The sequence below is a fragment of the Phaenicophaeus curvirostris genome, chromosome 3 (assembly GCF_032191515.1).
Source record: "Phaenicophaeus curvirostris isolate KB17595 chromosome 3, BPBGC_Pcur_1.0, whole genome shotgun sequence".
NCBI classification, from domain to species: Eukaryota; Metazoa; Chordata; class Aves; order Cuculiformes; family Cuculidae; genus Phaenicophaeus; species Phaenicophaeus curvirostris.
Window position 1 is genome coordinate 89,237,945 of NC_091394.1, and position 18,613 is coordinate 89,256,557.

An 18,613-nucleotide genomic window follows, 5' to 3' on the forward strand; every position below is an offset into this window, starting at 1 on the left:
CCTGTCCGACCTGACCTTAAAGGTTTCCAGGGACACGGCACCTATAACCTCTCTGGGCAACCTGTTCCAGTATTTCACCACTCTCAGAGTAAAAAAATTCTTCCTTGTATATAGCTTCAATCTACCCTCTTAAGTTTAAAACCATTACCCCTTTTCCTATTACTACAGGCCCTGCTGAAAAGTCTGTCCCCATCTTTCTTGTAGCCCTCCTTTATGTACTGGAAGGCTCCTATAAAATCTATCTAAAGCCTTTTCCAGGATGAACAACCTCAACTCTCTCAACCAGTCCTCATAAGAGAGCTGTTCATCCCTCAATTTTTGTGGCCATCCTCTAGACCCACTATATAATCATATATTTCCTGTCCTGAGTGCTCCAGAGCCAACCATTGTACTCCAGGTAAGGTCTCACCAGAGGGGAGTAGAGGTGCAGTATCACCTTCCTCGACCTGATGGCCACGCTTCTTTTGATGCACCCCAGGATACAGTTGGCTCTCTGGGCGGCAAGCACACACTGTTAGCTGTATTCTGCACCAGTATCCCCTCTGAGTCATCCTCGGCACGGCTATCTCAATCCCTTCATCCCTCAGCCTGTATTGACAACAGGGGTTGCCCTGACCCAGTGCAGGACCTTGCACTTGGCATTGTTAAACGTCATGAAGTTCTCACAGGCCCACTTCTCAAGCCTGTCCAGATCCCTCTGGAAGACATCACCCCCTCAAGTGTCTCAATCACATGACTCAGCTTGGTGCTGCCTCAAAACTTGCTGAGGATGCACTCGATCCCATAGTTATAGATGAAGATATTAACAATACTTATCCCAATACATACACCAAGTGTCACCACTCCTCACTGATGTCTATTTGGACACTGAGACCGCTACTCTCTCAATGCAACCATCCAACCATCCAATCCTCACCCACCAAACAGTCTACCCATCAAATCTCTCTCTCTTCAGATTAGAGAAGGGTGTTGTGGGGGACCATAGAGGCCTCTTCTCCCCATAAGTAGCAAGTACAGGAGGACATCTTTCCTCATTGGCTCACTGGGTATTCATGACAAGAAGTTATCTTTCACAAACTTCAAGAATTTCCAACTTGCTTGTCACAGTATCCACAGCTGATGGCTGGGAAGCTGAAATCTCCCATGAGGGCAAGGACTACCCATCCAGATTTCTCCTAATTGCCTACAGTATAACTTCTTTGTGTTCACACACTGGCTGGGTGATCACTAGTAGACACCCAATGCAATATCATCTTTGCTTTCCACCCCCCCGATCCTCACCCAGATGCTCTCAACTACACCAACACTAACGGTAAGGGCTATACAATCAAATGTCTCCCTTATATACAGTGCGACACTCCACCTCACCTGCCCTGCCTATCTCTCCCTGGACAGCCTGTAGCCCTCCATCCCAATACTCCAGTCACCGGACTCACTCCATCATGTCTCACTAATGCCAGTTATACCACAGCTCCGGGAACTGATGAAGGCTTCCAGCCAAAGGCAACCGCAGCCTATGGGTGCAACCACAGCAAACCAGAGTTGCCTGTAAGGGCAGGGGTCCCCCAACTCCACTTATCCCTTTCCCTCCCCATGAGGACCCGAGGAGGCTGTTAGGGGCGGGGCACAACACAAGGAACCCCAACACGCTCTCCTAGGAAACCCCCAAACATAAGGCCAGAGCCGGCAACGCCAGAGTCCTTAGAAACCAACAGGCAGAACAACCCATGGCATCACCAGCGCAGCAGCTCCCATCACACAGCCCCCATGTCCCCTCAACACCCCAGCTCCTTCAGCCTTCTGTCCATCCTCAAGCCTCCTATACCCAAGGTAAACACTGACCCTGGCACCCAGCACCTGGGGATGCTCTTGAGAGCAAGATGACGACTGTCAGTGATCACTCCCAGTGATCACTCCCGTCTCTCTCTCTCAGACTCAGCCAACCCGTGTCGACAGCCCAGGCAGGAGCAGCCCTTCCCCGCAGCCCGGGCACCTGTGGCAGGGGTGGCATCCCCAGCACCCACAGCAGGTATGGCATCCCCATCTGCTCCAGCACCTTCAGCATCCCCAACACCCCTGTCCTCCTGGCAGGTTTTTTTTTTCAGCATGAGGGTTCAGCAGTCCTGTGCGAGCATCCCTGCCCTCACCCCTACCCAGTAAACACAATGTATAGGTTTCCCAAATACTTACAGCCACCTTTCCCATTTCACCACCTATAAATAAGTCTGCAACCCTGTCCCATTCACACAGCAGTTCACCCTGCAGGGAACGCCCAAATCACCAGCTCCCCGCATGCCTGGCCCAGAGTTGGAGGGTGCTCCTGGAGAGTCTCCCCCAGCCCAGCACAGCTTCCTCTCATTTGTGCAGGTCTGCAGATGGCTCTGCGTGGTTGCCTCTTTGATCCGCGTGTCTTCTCTATGCAATGGATGAACACCGACCTTCCTTCACCAGCCACCTCCATGCTGGGCTACGGCACTGCGTGTCTGCCAACTGCTGTCCTGTGGGGTCCTCGGGGCTGCAAGACCCCCCTGGTCAGGGCAGCCCCTGGGATCCTCTACCAGGGCCAACCTCAACACCTTCAGGGGAAAGTGAGCACCCCAGCTCCTCCAGTGCTGCCGACGGGATTTGCCAAGCACCAGGACACTGAGAGGCAATTTGCACAGTTCAGTGTCTCCAACGTGGCAGCCCCTTGGATCCTCTACCAGGGCCAACCTCAACACCTTCAGGGGAGAGTGAGCACCCCAGCTCCTCCAGTGCTGCCGACAGGATTTGCCAAGCACCAGGACACTGAGAGGCAATTTGCACAGTTCAGTGTCTCCAACGTGGCCATCCGCAATGCCCACAGCCACTGCGCTGCCCCTCACATCCAAGCCATTGGGCATTCACCTAGCAACCTTCCACTCTCTGAGGAGATGCTGCTGGATTGCCAGGACAGAGCCAGCAGCATCCCCATGCCTGGGGAGCCTGGTAGCCCCAGCAGAGCCATCTCTCACCCCGACATCAGCTCACTCTCACTACCCACGGAGCTCCTCACTCCTGACTACAGCACTCCTGAGACTACCAGCACTGTCCTGAGCCTTGAGCATTTAAATATCATCGGGATGGGACCCGAGGAGCAGTGGTGGGAGGTGGGGACAGACCTGCCTGATTTCTGAAGTCCATACAGATTCAGTGACTGCAAACGTCAGAAAAAGGCAGTGATGGTATAGTGGGTTTTTGGTTGGCTGGTTTTAACTCTCCATCCTTCATTACAGTAATGCTGTTCTTCAGAACCTTTGTGATTTTTCTTTTATCTCTTGATAATGTTTAGTGCCCCGGGTGACAGTACACTTGAGAGTGATAGCTGAACAAACTATTAATCCAATATCAAGCCAATAATACTGCAACTTTAACAAAGTCCATCTTCTGCTACCTTTTCTCCTCCCATCTCTGCTTTCCAGAAGGTCTCCCCTTCCTCACTCAACCCTATCTCTGAAACTGTAGATTTATCAAGCAGCACAACAGATGAAGAGTATACATGTAGTGCAGAAGTTCTGATCAGCCATCCATCACATGACTCAAGCACACCACAATCTTTTGCTCCAACCCCCAACACACTGGGGATTTCCACTCTCCTCAGCAGCAATGAATGCCAGGAGAACTGTTTGTACAGTTATGCAAACCTCTCCCCTGGCTTAGAGGGACCACTGGTTGTGCTTTGTGGGGTTGGTTGTTTTGTATGGTTTGGGGTTTATTTGGGGTGCTGTTGTTGTTTGCTTATTATAAAACTGTACTTCAGTACACTGTACATACTCAAGTCTAGGGCAAAAATACCACCCTCACAGTATTACTATGAAGATATTACTCCTGTGACTACAGGAAGTCCATTCAACACTAACAGTATAGCAAATGAAATAGAAGACAAAACTTTGGCTTATGCATCTTCTCTTCCTTAGCCAGCACACTACTTCTAGACAGAAAAAGTCTACCATAAGACACAAAGATTAATTATTCGTGCTTTCGACTTTGTGTCCTGAGCACAAATTCTTCTGGATTTTTCATTTTAGAAAGGCATTACCACAGGCAGGCCTAAAACCGACAAAACAATTCAAGTATTAGCAAAAATGGAGATCTAGCATTCCTGCTGTCCACACCTCACTTGTTTGCATACAGTGCCAGCAGACCAGAACCCATCATCTCCAACTCCCATCTTATACAAGGATAAACAGCATTTTCCAACCATATCCTAGGAAAGGGGGAAGGGAAGAATGGACTTCACACTCCTTTCAATTTAAATTATTTAAATTAGAGGGCAGGTTGCTTTTTTTTTTGACATACATGCAAGATGTCATTAACAACAATGTCATTTTCATAAAGCCAAGAACACACACAGAGCTACGTTTTCCCTATTTTCCATGCACAGTACAGTGGTTCTACATTTATTTAGCAACAATACTTAGCCCTCTGCAAAGGTTTGATGTAAGTTCAGACTAGAAGAACAGCCTACATTTCATGTTTCCTTCCTTCTGCAAGGTTGAGTCACATCCTTAAGTCTCCTTTTAGAAAGGTAACAAACCGTGTTAAAAGAAATAAAAAGTCTTCAGTGCAGAAGCCTTGCATTCAAGATAACATACGGCACTGACACAGAACCCAGCTCAACTCTTTGGCTCATCTTCTGTAGCGACCCAGACCACAGAACTGCACAGCTTTTTTCCCCATCAGAAACAAAATTTGGTGTTCCTTACAGCCAGAGAACTTTGCTAAAGGATTCCAGAGATAAATGAAGGCCTTTAACATTGAGGGCTGAATTCGTGCAAATAAATTCCTTTAAATTACTGCATTAAAAAAACCTGGCATACAAGAGAAAGCAGAAAGTTCAACTACCTTTAAAGACAACAGAACCCCTAAAGAGCAAGGTCAGTATAAAACTAAGGTCTGTATTTGTTTCCTTCAGCTTCTCTAGAACTTCAAATAAAATATAATAGGATAAAAGCTTAAAGTTGTGACTGCTAGAAGAAACAGTTCTTGCCTTATTTCTTCTGTTGTACCAACACAAACACGACTGGCTTAACGTGGGTGAGTTCCTTGGTTAAAACTAGTGTAAGCCCACAAGATATTTGTTTGACATGTGGCTTCCCAAGTCTGTTTTGCACAGCTTAACCAGTACACAGGCCAGGGCAAGAAAAACTTAAAATAAGTAAATTCAAGTGTTTGCTATCTACTTCTATTTATGCAGTGTACTACTACAGTTCATGCAGTCACACAGAAATGCACGGACCTCTTCAAGTCATCTCTGTTACACACTTGCATCATCTGAACAACTAGACAACTGGTATTAGAGCATCTCAGTCAACAAAGACACTGAAATAACACCCCAGATGTGCTGAAACAGTTTTTGCCAGTACAACTTTCAATTGCATACACTGCTTCTTAGACTGTGAAACAAACACTAACTCACATATCACATATTATTTAATAATGTTAGTTTAAATATATTTTTATATTAATATATTTTAAATAGTATGTTTATGTTAACTCATCTATGACTCTATGTATTACACATTATATTACGCATTACTATCCACGCCTTCCAGTGAGTCAGAAGCTGGGCAATGAGACAAATGTAATAATTATCTTACAAATACGATAAGCAGACAGAACTGATTCCCTGTCGCCAGGCAAACAGACAGACAATACATTTCCATCCTTTCTGCTCAGACAGGCAAAAGGCCCTCATATAATGTTTCAATCTCAATACAAACTAATTTTCTATAAACACAGGTTTATATAAAACTAATACATGCAAGTCAATTGTAAAAGGTGCAAGTCTCATTAAGAGTGGGACAGCTCTGTGTCTGAAGTCTTGCTAGCTATTAAAACAGTAACACAGCTTATTTAAAGCCCATATCACTTTTATTTAAAGATTAAATCAGTGCCATTTTGCAAGGTACATAGTCAATAAGTTCATGCAGGTGCAACAGCAAAACAGAATCTAATCCCTACATTTCCAGGTTGAGGATAAAGCTACTGTGTCAGCGACAAACCTGCTCAAAAGGTTTTCTTTCCATAACGAAAGCACAAAACTCGGTGGAGGCAGACCCACCTGTATAAGAAAAGATCACCTTTTTCAAACTCACTGAAGACAAACTACAAAAGCCCAGCCAGATTTTCTGAATTGCTCCCATAGAACTACAAAACGTATATCACTATGAAGTCTCAGGCAATATCAGGCAATGATTAAGAAGAGTTGCATCTTTTCAACAAGTATTATCTGCAGCCTGTGATAAACACTACTGATCCTAGTTAATGAAAAAAAACTTAGCAGATGCTGAATTTACTACTACTGCTCAAAAGATACTAGAGCAGCTTGAAACATTGACTTTGAATATCAGTTTCACGGCAGAAGTGAATTTTATCCTTTTCTTCTGGAAGCACTGTTTTGAAAAGGTTGACAGTAGTGCTCATGGCTCTGCACAAAGAATAAAGGTCTGTTTCTGCATCGTAAACTTTACTCAGACCCAAAAGGAGTATTTGTCAGAAAAACAGGCTACTATAGGCACACAGCCTGCCCCAGTTACAAGTACTGAGAAACCCTGAGAATCACAGAATAAAGAGGAAACAAGCCATCCCCAATTCCAAAGCACTGTTCAAATGAAACCTGTCTGGACTCCTGGCCCGACTGCCCCCTCGTTCAGACTGCTGAAAACCAGCCCCCTAAGGAGCACACTTCCAGGGTTCGCGAATCTGCTCAGACAGAAAGGGGGCAGGGGGCTGTCGGTTCAAAGATAAAACTCAAACAATTTACTTTTCAGGCAGTTCTAGCCTGAGCTTTGTAGAGATGATTAGAAGTATTAATGATGCCAAATGAAAGAAGCAGTAGGTTAACAAAAAGAGCTACTGTACTATGGAACTAGATGCTGCTAGTAGCAGTTACTCTAAATATTCTGTTCTTACGAGTATTCAGGGGAGAATAAAGCAGAGAAATACAGTTAGTCAAAACAAAAAAAAAGCACAAAGAATGTTACCTACGTCAGTTATTTCCTTAAGTACAAGCAAGAAGGGTTTTCTACTTAAGTGCCAAATAAAAAAAGGATTAGAAGAGACAGAGGAGTAAGACTGAAACTATCTGATCAGACGTAAAACAAAAGCATAAACCCTACCTTCCAGTTACTTCTATTACGCTGCTCACAGGCAGGACGCAGTCTTCACATTTACATTACCAGCCCAGCCTGTAACAGCAGGCTCAGCAATTTGTGAAGCAGAGCACACCCAAGAGCGGTGAGGGAGAGATGATGTTACACAGAATAACAGGTTGGTAAGAGAAAAAATACTTGCCTGAGGTGCCCTCCTTCAGTGAAGGACAGCAGATGAAGTGTAAAAATCTGTACTCCAGGACTCACTAGGACAAGAGGGAAAAAGAATATCTTAACTAAACCATCCTTAAATCAAACAAAAAACACTACGCAAAGAGTTCAAAGAATTAGTGTATTTATAATACACTAAGATGACTACTTAAACTTATCTAACAAGGCTTTCTCTCACTGTCTTCCTTTTTTTTCTTTCTCTGAAGTTACAAAGATGAGTTGTAACACCAGCTCAAATTAAGATTGAACACTGTCCTTGAAAAAAAAGCTACTCTAAAGTATAAACATAAAATAGCTGATTTTTCTTTTGATGATGTTACTAAGAAATATCTGTAACTGTTACATCTATGCTCATTTACAAACATGATAAAAAAAAACAAACCAATCCTTTTGCCGAGAACAGCATTTTACCAGGACTAAAGTAAATACATTCAGCTGGTTTTTTCTAACACTGAATCAGAATCAGGAAACAGACCAATTCTAAGCACAACAATTGTGCTTTTCATTTTAAAGAAAGCATTTGGCTTTCAATTTTTTTAACATGCAAAAATACTGAGACCAAAGACAACATGTTCTCTGAGAAAGTCAAAGCTATGTAACAGTGGAAGCTAAACATAAATTACTTGAAGTTAGTAAGCAATTTTTAGTTCTTTTTCTGAAGCTAATGCATATACATCAACAACAAAATTAAGTGGCATTGAATCATTCTGGCAGTGCTGTAAAGCCACCACACTGTGAAAATTGAACTACATTGTACTCGGTATGTTTTATTTCCTGACAACTGTCAGCAGCACATAGTGTGCCCTGATGAGTGAGTGCATGCGTGCTTGTCCCCTGGCAGAGGGGATCTGCCCTCAACAGATGGAACAAGAGCATAAGCAAAGCCTATATCACTAGCGTATACCAAAATAGAGGCTGAAAAACCACGTAAGTATTCTGGACAGCAATTAAAATATTAGTTTCCTCAAACTACATGTGGCTTCTACAACAGCTCATATTTGCTGGGATACAAACTGCCCTACTTGAGTACTGTACTGAGTTATAATATAGCTATGCATACTGACAAGGGTGCTGATACACAACGGAAGTACATTGGTAAGCATGTGTTTTTATAGATATATATACACACACATATAAAAATCTATATGCACAGAGAGTAATCATAAGATACAAACTGTATCAACTAATTCCATCCCCACCCTCTGGGGACAGATGGTTGTTTGTTTATTTAAAAAGGAAAAAGAAAAAAAGAAAACAACCCCCCAAGTTTTATCATGACTGTACTTCCTTTTCTGTTTTAGTGCTGCTACTCCCAGCTCTCTCCTGACTCACCCACACGCAGCCGTGCTTCAGCGTGTTGCACTTCTATAAAGTGTCACTACAATTCTTACTTGAACTGAAGGTACTTAAATTACATAAATCCATCCACAGAAGGTGGGCAGCACTGACAGATTACAGAACTAAACACACAAAAAGCCTACATAAGGCCAGAAAACAGCACCAGAGGCTCTCATTGTTTAAAATCTTTATGTGTCCGTTTCCACATGAAAGTTCCTCAAGTTTGAACAGTAATGTTCGTCACGTACCCAACATCACATCAGGAGCCAGCTGTGCTTCTAAGAAACCCAGAGTATTGACTGAGTTTTCAGATCAAATACACTCCTGTGACCACTCCCCTCCATAACAGGAGAGGAAAATCTCCACCTTAATACCCCAAAAGAGATTCGCTACCAACGAATGCAAAGCTTTCAACTGAAAGTAAGTTTGCACTAAATTCAACCTACAGTAAAAACATTCCTAGTCCTGCTAGCTACAAAGCTGATCAGCCAAATATTAACCGAACATAAGCCAACACAGTAGACCTGGCAAGAAAAAGCGAAAAACCACAGCTCCATCAGCAGAGGCTGCTGTTCTTTTCTTTACCCAGGAGTAAACACTTTCTTCTTTTTATAAATACTACACTGTTTTCTAACCACCACAGGCTTCATTCGTAGTATTTACGTTAAAAAAGAAGCTCCCAAGAAAAACTTCGAGTGATGAGCTAGTAGGAGGGTAGGAGGAACCAAAAAAAAAAAAAAAAACAAACAACCAAAAAACCAATCCCATCCTCAGAGAGCAGAAAAGGATAGCAAAGGCGTTTTACCCTTTCTTCTAATGACAGAAGAAACAGCAGCTTTATGTTTCTTACACTGGTTGATACTGTTCCTCTTCTAAAGAGAAACTTAAGAAGCCACAAGGCTCTACAAACCAGAAAGACCTTCCAGTAGCTAGAGAAGGACAGAACTATCTGTCAAACAGTCAGTCAGAGCAATGTGCACAACAGAGAGGCCCAACTGAAAAATAAAAATCAGCTCATTCCTCCTTCCTTCACAATAATGGAGAAAAAGGAATTCATTGCCCACTAATCTGTTAATAAAGCTGCACCACCACTTTGACTTTTCCAAAACATTTATACACTAGAAATAGGCGTCTTTTTACAACACACAGCAGTTTGGCCCTAAGGCTGTGTGAATACAGTACAACTAAGGAATGCAGGGAACACCACCACTGGCATCAACACCAACAGTTTGCGGAAGTCCCTAACAAAGTATGAGCTCTTGAGAGTCACACAATGCCACATTTTTGCTTATTTCTCTGAGCAACAAACACATTTACTCTAGAAGAAACTAGAAATAACTTTGCCTTTTTGACAACATGAAATGGCCATTCTCTGCTGCTGCTGCGATAAACAGAGGGACCTCAAGCACTGCCGTGTTCTCCAATTTCGCTGTGGTAGCTACAGGAGAGAACCAACACAAGAAACAACTGTGATATTACAATATTAAAATCGAATCACAGCAGAAGAAAAGCAGTGCCTTTGATGGGGATGTGGTTGCAATATGTAAACTAGTCTAAAAAGATGCAGGTTCCAGTCATTTCTAACCAAGCAAAACTAGCTGAACTTCTCTTCTTTGTGCCCCTCATGTGAAATAGGAAGCAAACCACTTCCTCATCTCACTAGACCATTCTGGTAACTATACAGAAAGCAGCACCAGACTATCCAAGAGAAAATTAATTCCATCTCTGAAGCACTCTAGCAAGAGCAAGCAGGTATTAAGGTATTAAGCAACAAAAATTAAACTATTGAGCACTTGTTCACTTGTAGCACCAGCCACTTCACCTTAGGATAAAGTAAAAGTCCTAATGGAAGAAATGGCACACAGTTATATATTCAAGGATGCTTTCCTTCTCCGGCTTCTTTACTTTTGAGCACTGTTTTGCAGCCTAACAGAAAAGGCCAAGTATAAAATCTTAACTAGGAGATGAGCCTGGACAACTAACCCTTGTAGCTACATGGCACGTGAACAGAATCAGAACCATTTGCTCACAATACTGGTTTCCACCACTTGGACATACAGATTAAACTGAAGTTGTGAAGACATGATGGCTACTAATGGTAGTGGACAAAACTCAGTACGTTTTATTTCACTGTAGTCCTTTCCTTACAGTTTTTCTAACTCTTACCGTCTTGAGTTCCTCATCTAAAAGACCTATCTGCCTTCCTTACAAAATCCCAACTGCTACTCTTAGTTCTCCTGTCCAGCGCTCTCCCCATTAGCTCTTCTGCCTATTTTCTTCATCCAGCAAGTCTCCATTTCCTTTGACATCCCCAAGATGCTGGGTGAGAGGCAGCACTATTCCCACGCACTTCCTTAGTACCTGATCAAAACCCTCCATGAGAGCTCTCAACCTAAGTACTTCACTAGTTTTTAAATAACTTGTCCCCAGCTCAGTCCCACATTCTAATTAATATTCTTCCCTGCTTTCAGCTCAAAGTAAGCTGCTCCTCCTCCTAGTTAACTGCCATCACTCCTCACTTCAGCTGTCCTCTCCATCCAAACCCATTTTCTTCTCCCATGCTGCCCAGCTGGATACATGTTTATTAGAGCATGAGTTTTCATAGGACTGTAACGGGGGCAATCTGAGGCCCATTCTGGACTAGGGACAGGGAGAGAAGCAAAGCAAGAGCCATAAGCCCTGCAAAAACACTCTGCTGTAAAGCTGAGACACACCACAGCTATTTGAAGAGCTGTCAAAAAAATTTAAGACTACAATTAGAACATCTGTTCCTAAGCCTCACTTTTGGCAGCTACTTAAGTAGTTTGACTGGAATTCCTTTGAAAACCTGACACAATATTATGATCAATACTATATAACATTATTTGCTCAAAGAATTAGGTCTTAATTGATAGTCTCTTACACTTCTATTTCCTAGATTTCACTGGCACTCCCACCTACACAGATTTCCCTTCCAGGACACAATTCCACCCCGTATTTATTAAGAAGCCATAGTTACAGAACAATGGAGAGTTTCTCCATAACAAGTTCAAACACTGCTAAACTCAGAAACTTCAGAAAAGGTAAGAAAACAACTTGGATTTCATTAGGCTGGTTGAAAGCTATTCCAAGATCATCCCCCAAACTTAAAGCTAGGAGACACCAAGTAGGTCCTGTTGTTCTGTTACTACTGCTAAGTAATTTGGCTCTGAACTCAGATGCAAACAGTTAAAGCATTTAAGGTACTACTTCAGTGTTTGGGAGGCTGTAACTTCTGCCAGTTGCACGTGGGAACAAATATCAAGTTATCTTCTACAAGAAGCACCCAGACGAACAAACAAAACAAAACAAAAAAAAATCTCAAAGCTATCGTTACAATTCAACTGCCTGTTCAGCTGACAAATCCACTTCTCCCCACATAAGACTGATAGACACAAGCAGGAAATATAAACTCTAAATCAATTAACTATTATCCATAAGAAATCCTGACATAACTCTGCCTTGTCTGTATGATCTGTATTTATACAAGGTCAGCAATTTTATCTTTAACATGAAGGCTCATGAAGTCTACCAGTTACATATTTCACTTCCACATTAAGAAGGAACAGTTTCAAATAACTGTATGTCTCAGCACATAAAAGGTGCAAATATAACAAGAAGAAAAGAACTGGATTTTCATGCCCAGAATGCACTTAGCCTGAGAAGCTTCACTTTCAGGAACACTAAATGGGTAGGTGGTTGTTTTCTTTTTTTAGAAGAAGAGCTATGAATATATGTCTTCTTACTCCTTACAGTTCTTTTTTTCCAAACTAGCAATGCTAGAATTCAAAAGCACTACTATTTTCTTTTTCAGCAGAAGCAAACTGATTTGTACATCAGAAGCCAAAACAAATACCTTTCTTGTCCAACACAAAAAGACAAGAATTCCCTTTCCCTATGAGGATATGACTCTGAAGACTGCCATAATAAAAAAGGAGAACCAGCCATCATCCAGTGCCACACCTGACTGGAAGCATACACAATTAGATCTAACTTTTGAAGTTAACTGGTAGAACCACTAGTCACAGAAACAGGGCTTTCCAGTCAGCTAATTTACAAGTGGGGCTCCTAGGAACTCATCTATTCCCTCATACAGTACACCAGAAAAACTTACTCACGCTAACGCTCCATTTAATTTAATCATCTAGTACTGAAGGAGAACCAGAATTGCCTCATGGCTGAATATAAGAGTCTTTTGAACTATGCCAGTCAAACAGAACGCGCTCACAGAACAGCCTCCTGCTATTGGGAACAGTTAAGCCTTGCAGTCTGAAGTAAAAAGTGCTCTGAAAAATGTATCTAGGACAGTGTTCTGCTGCATCTTCTTATTATATAAAGTGATTAGCCATACAAAACTTTTTTTTGCCTGGTGGTCACTGATTCAGGTAGAGCATTTGCAGATGGGTATCAGCCTTCCAGACAAGCGTATTAACTGCCTACAGGATCAAGCTTTAGGTTTTGGTGTGGGTGGCAGACAGAAGGCCTGTTTTGCAAGGCATGCTATTTTTGCAGCTACTGCCACACCAAACTGAATGCATTCAATCTCACAAGCTAAGCTGTCCCAGACCCAATTATACTATTTGCACATGGACCACCTGGGAATCCCAAGTGCTGTTGACATAAGCCAAAGAAGCAGCCAAACACTTAGTAAACAAAACCACAAACCATGAAGCATTTCCACTGAACAGGAGTAAAAGGATAAAAATAAACCAGCCCATATAAATATTATTAGGAAAAAAACCAAACTAGTTTCAATACTTGAAGATGGTACGTAAGTATAGAACCATAGAATGGTTTTGGTTGGAAGGGACCTTAAAGATGATCCAGTTCCAACCCCCCCACTACAGGCAAGGACACCTCCCACTAGATCATGCTCCTCAACGCCCCATCCAACCTGGCCTTGAACACTTCCACAGAGGAAGCACCCACAACTTCTCTGGGCAACCTGTTCCCGTGTCTCACCACTCTCACCAAAAAAAATATCTTCCTAATATCTAGCCTAATTTCCCCTCTTTCAGGTTAATATCATTCCCCCCCCAATCTTATCACTACACTCGCTGATAAAGAGCCCCTCACCAGCAATTTGTTTCAGAGATCTTTAGTCTCCAGTTTTTCCTAGCCCCACAACAATTTTGTATATTGGACAGCCATCCATCATTCCTCCAGAGCAATACTGAAACATTAGGTTAGTGTAAATAAGGTAAACAACAAGCTTTCCTGGTAGACACACATTAGGCAGTAATTGTGTGGTTACTAGAAACGCAAAAACTCTTTTTCTAAGTGCTGAGAAAGTAGTGTAAAAAGAATGCTCAAAAATAATAAAGTCTGGTACCAAAAGTCCTCTTACAGTTTCATGGCCGGTATTAACATTTCCAGAGTCAACCAGAAATAAATTACTAAGCACTTCACCAAGACCATGTGATTCAGTAGCAACAGTAAATGAAGACTGTGCCATAACCAGATGACAAAGGCTGTAATGACAGATGTGAGGTAAAGGCTGGCAGTGTCCTGTTTAGCGTGTGTGTATGTGGCTTACGAACTCACATCTACAACTGTCTTACAACCACCCTGAAATTCAAATTACTATATCAGGAGCAAAAGACAAAAATAATGCACCATTTCACTTGCATTTAAATATGCTGTCAGTGATCAGTTTCACCATTTCCACAGTGAAGGTATTCTCCATGCATCAGGCTTTCACGTGACAGAAGAGAAAACATGCCATTTCTAAAAAGGAGAATGCAATTAAAACCACAGGGGATAGAGGATACAGGAAAAGCTACTGTAACTAAAAATACTTTCAGCTTTACCTAGTCAACTGTAAAACTGATCATTGTATGTTCTTGGTTTCTGTTAAGCTCTGCTGTTTATATAATTGCGATGCACATAACTCCAGTGTGCACTGGAATTGCAAATGTGTAACAGCGACTATATAAGAGAGCCTGTTACTTTCAGCAAATGTTAGACAGTTTGAAAAACTCTGCCAGCTGCAGCAGCCAACTTGTTGCACTGGAGAGAACATTCCTGAATAACAGAAGGGAGGAAATTGAGGTGAATTTATAAGAAAACCTGAAATTAAAAGCAAACAAATAAGCTGCTGTCTTCATACACATGAAAAGAAAGGCAGAATTCTCTGCCCAGGGCAGTCAGAGGTTTTAAATTTTCCACAATAACTAGGAAGAAAATTTTAATGCTTTTAGGGTTATGTATCCATAGATCAATATTAAACAAAGATTTATTAAGTATGCAAAAGGACTATCTATTTATTTATAAGTGCTCTTGATACACACAAATTAAAGGATATCAAAAAGTGCATACAAATGGCCATCATTTACAGCTGGAAAATACCTTGAAATAAATCTTACTCTGCCCAACTGATGCACATATTTCAGGTGCCACAGCCAGCAAGTAGTGCCAATGCTTCCCCTTCCCTGCCACTTAATTCTTTCCAATTCAAGCAGAGCTTCTTTCTTATCCTCCAGTCCCCTTGCTCTCATCACCTCTGAAGCAGTTCTCATAGACTGGGAGGGATTCAGCGTGACCAAAATGACTGCCAGGCTGACTCTCTGCATCCTGGTACTAAGCACACAGGATTGTGGCACTGACATTCACACCTTGACTGGATTCAGCACTTACATTCACTCGGGCTGCATACCCTGCCTGTGGCACATTTGCTCAACAGCTGATAATCCATGAGATGCAATCCGACAACACTCAAAATATTTCAGCTTTGAAGATGTATTTTTAAACATTTTTAAGATTAATAACTCTCATAAAATTGATTTATAACATACTTCAGGGTAGTTAACATTACCTTAAGAGACAGGAGTCATTCTTCACAACTTAAGCCCCTCTACATCAATGACTAAAACTGTAGGTGCAATTATAAATGACCAAGTTTATAGGAAAGAAAACCTGACTGCTTAAATCACATCTGACTTCTTGCATGTAAGCTCTAATTTTGTCTGCCTCTACTGCAGGGGACATGTTAGCTCCAGCTAGCAGGGAACAACAACAAAAAAAGGGTACTGCAGGCTGTTTGCAGATCTGTATTCTATATACACAGGGAGAGGAAAAAGACCTGAATTTGTGTACCATGCTTAAGTGGCTACAGAAATCCAAAGTGGCCCCTACATATGCTTTTCAAAATGACAGTCTGTTTCTGTTACCGTATTACTCAGTAATTCAGCAGTTTGCAATACAACTGTTCCCCCCTCTTCTATCTCCACAGCATTAATTCCAGGTATCTAGTAAGCTCCATTAGAAGGCCAATGACAGACACCTTGAAGAAAGTTCCTCATATAACTATTCCTAAAATATTTTAGCCATTGCATTCAGTTAATTTCAAAATAAATTATTCTGCTAAGATATATAACTACCGAAAGATACAGAAAAAAAAAAAAAGGAGAACAGTTTACTTTCTCTCTTTATCCAGACATTAAGATTCCCTGGAAACCCAGAGAAAGGGACAGGATAGCTATGTATGCAAGAACAGAACCAGCTAACATCACCTTTCCACAGTCAGTGAGGTTCCCGCAGGAACGGTTTCCCATGAAGAGGTAGAGAATTTCAAAAGACAATCTCTTCAGTAATCCGTCACCCCAGGTGGCACCAGTTCAACTGCAAACAGTGAAGAAAATCTAGAGCACCTGATGACAAACAGAAGTTGTATAACAGATGGGATCAAATTCATTCCTTACTTTCATGCATCCGTGGCGGTTCTTGACAGGGATATTTTAAAGCAGATTCTGGGATTCCTTCTTTCTATGGTGCTACTCTCTGATAGCTTATATAGGCAAAAAGAAATCTGACCATGAGACTTGGGTAAAAAGCTATCTATTCTTCTACCAAAAGGTTCTGTCTCAGCAATGGGATACTCTGCACACCAGACAAAAAAGCATTTCTACTTCAAAGAACAGTATTATTCAATGGTTTAGGATTTTACCTTCAAACTGGCCACAAAGAACTGAAGATATGTTCTGCCAAGCAACACGCCTTGCTAAACAAAGACATTTGTCAGGTGGAACCTTCCAAGTTTGGATTCAAGTTCCAACCTTAACAGTCACCTCGGTGTCATTACTGAAAGTCTCCTGTCCAACACTCCTTTCTGCCACAGCCCGCTACAGAAATCACTCAGCAACGTAAAGCTATATTTAAAGTCCAAGCAGTCAGAGCACAAAGAAAGAAAACTGTTTGCGTCTATGGTGGGGGAAATTTGAGCACAACAGACTTCACAGATTTTAGCAACGGAAACAGTAATAAAGAAGAACACAAGAGTATTAGATCAATCTAGAAATTGTTTTACTGATACACATGCTAATCAACACTTGTATTTCCATACTACGTTATCAGAAATTCAGAATGGCAGATTTTAAGTGTTGGTAAGACTCCACTATCACAGCAGAAAGACACTGTCATAGCCCCACTGACATGTGGATCCAAGACGCTGATGCACTGGAACAGAAAGAAAGAAGAAAAAGCCTTCAAGAACCTTCACAGCACAATCTCTGGATTTCTTTAATACCTCAAGTATTTCTGTGAAGAAACTTCTTGTGTGTTATTACCTCGTAAAATACAATAGATTAAGAAGTAACAAGACAGAACGAAGTCGCACGTGTCCTTATTCTTGAATCACACCGAAGAAAGAAAATCCAATTAAAATTAGATGTTATCAGCTATTTAATGAATAGGTTAGAAACAACACCCTGCTGCTACAGCTTCCGAATTCACCTTAACCCTACCTGGAGCCGCAGTGCCAGCATCACCGCCGCGGCGCACAAAGCTGCAGGATACACCCTGTATCAGCCAAACCCGCCCGGGCTTCTCCCTCCCGCCGAGCCTCCCGCCCGCTCCGGCTCCCGCAGGGCCCCCCCGTTAACCACTAACGCTGCCTCCGCAGCACCGAGAGCGGCGACACCGCCCCGAGGGTCCCCGAGGCGCGGGGAGCAGCGAGGCTCGGCCGCTCGCTCCCACCCAGCCCCTCCTCGCCCTGCCCGGCGCCCCGCGGGGCGAAGCGAGGACGGGACGGGACCGGGCGGGCGGAGAAGTTGCGGAGGGCGACGGGGAGGCGGGTGCAACAGATGGGAGCGGGGACGGAGCCGGCGGGGATGGGAGCAGCGAGCGAGGCGCCCCGCCCGCGCCCCCGACACTCACCCGGCCGCCCCGCCGAGGGCGATGCGCGCGGGAGCCGGAGCCGGAGCCGCCGCCTCCCCCCGCTCGGCAGCGACAGCAGCGGCGTGGCCGGAGCCCCGCGCAGGGGAGGGGGAGGAGGGGCGGAGGGGGCAGGCAGCTGCGCGGCGCCGCGGGGGGGACCGGCCGGGCGGGCGGGCGCGCAGTGACCCGGATGTGGCGGCGGGGCGGCCGGCAGGTGACTGCGCAGGCGCGCCGGGCTGCCAGGGCACTGCGCATGCACCTGCTGCGACTCCCCGAGTCTCGGGCAGGGGTGGGGGGCGAGACGGGGGCGGGCGGGCGGCGAGCGGGTCGACCTCCTTAAAGGGGCCGCCATCTTCCCCCCGGCTCCCAGAGAGGGTTCACACCCCGGCCGCCTCTCTAGCGCCCAGCAGCAGCTCCTTAAAGCCACCGACTTAGCGTTATGGATCGTCGCTTAAGCCAGCGGTGTGGCTGTAATATTTTTTAAAGGCCTAAGCCAGGGGTTTTAAATGTTTGCTGTTGCCAAAGCCGTGATGGGAAGGAAAATACGGTTCCTTCTTGGCAAAACACAGGGTTGCTGAACGAAAGCTGTGCATAAATTTCTTACCCCGCGGGTCTTGTTGTAAGACCTAAGCAAAAAAGATGGGAAGTTAATCCCTCGGCGAGCTCTAGGCTGCCCAAGTCGCTGTCCCTTGGCCAATACTGCACCCCTCTCCTCGAACCCCAAATGTTAAAGATCTGCAAAATGGGTTAAGGAACACAAA

General features: G+C 43.6%; 1 protein-coding gene across 4 annotated transcripts in view; it reads right to left on the reverse strand.

The window, feature by feature from the left end:
- Positions 1 to 18,053, reverse strand: part of CYRIB (CYFIP related Rac1 interactor B) — a 75,137-nt gene extending 57,084 nt beyond the window's left edge. For 3 of the 4 annotated variants that reach the window (XM_069854663.1, XM_069854667.1, XM_069854665.1), the window contains exon 1: positions 17,853 to 18,053. The gene's annotated coding sequence lies outside the window, so the exon portion shown is untranslated. Of the gene's footprint in view, positions 1 to 7,314; positions 7,356 to 17,852 lie in introns of those variants that run through there. The other variant, XM_069854664.1, reaches the window with a different exon arrangement.
- Positions 18,054 to 18,613: the final 560 nt, after the last annotated feature.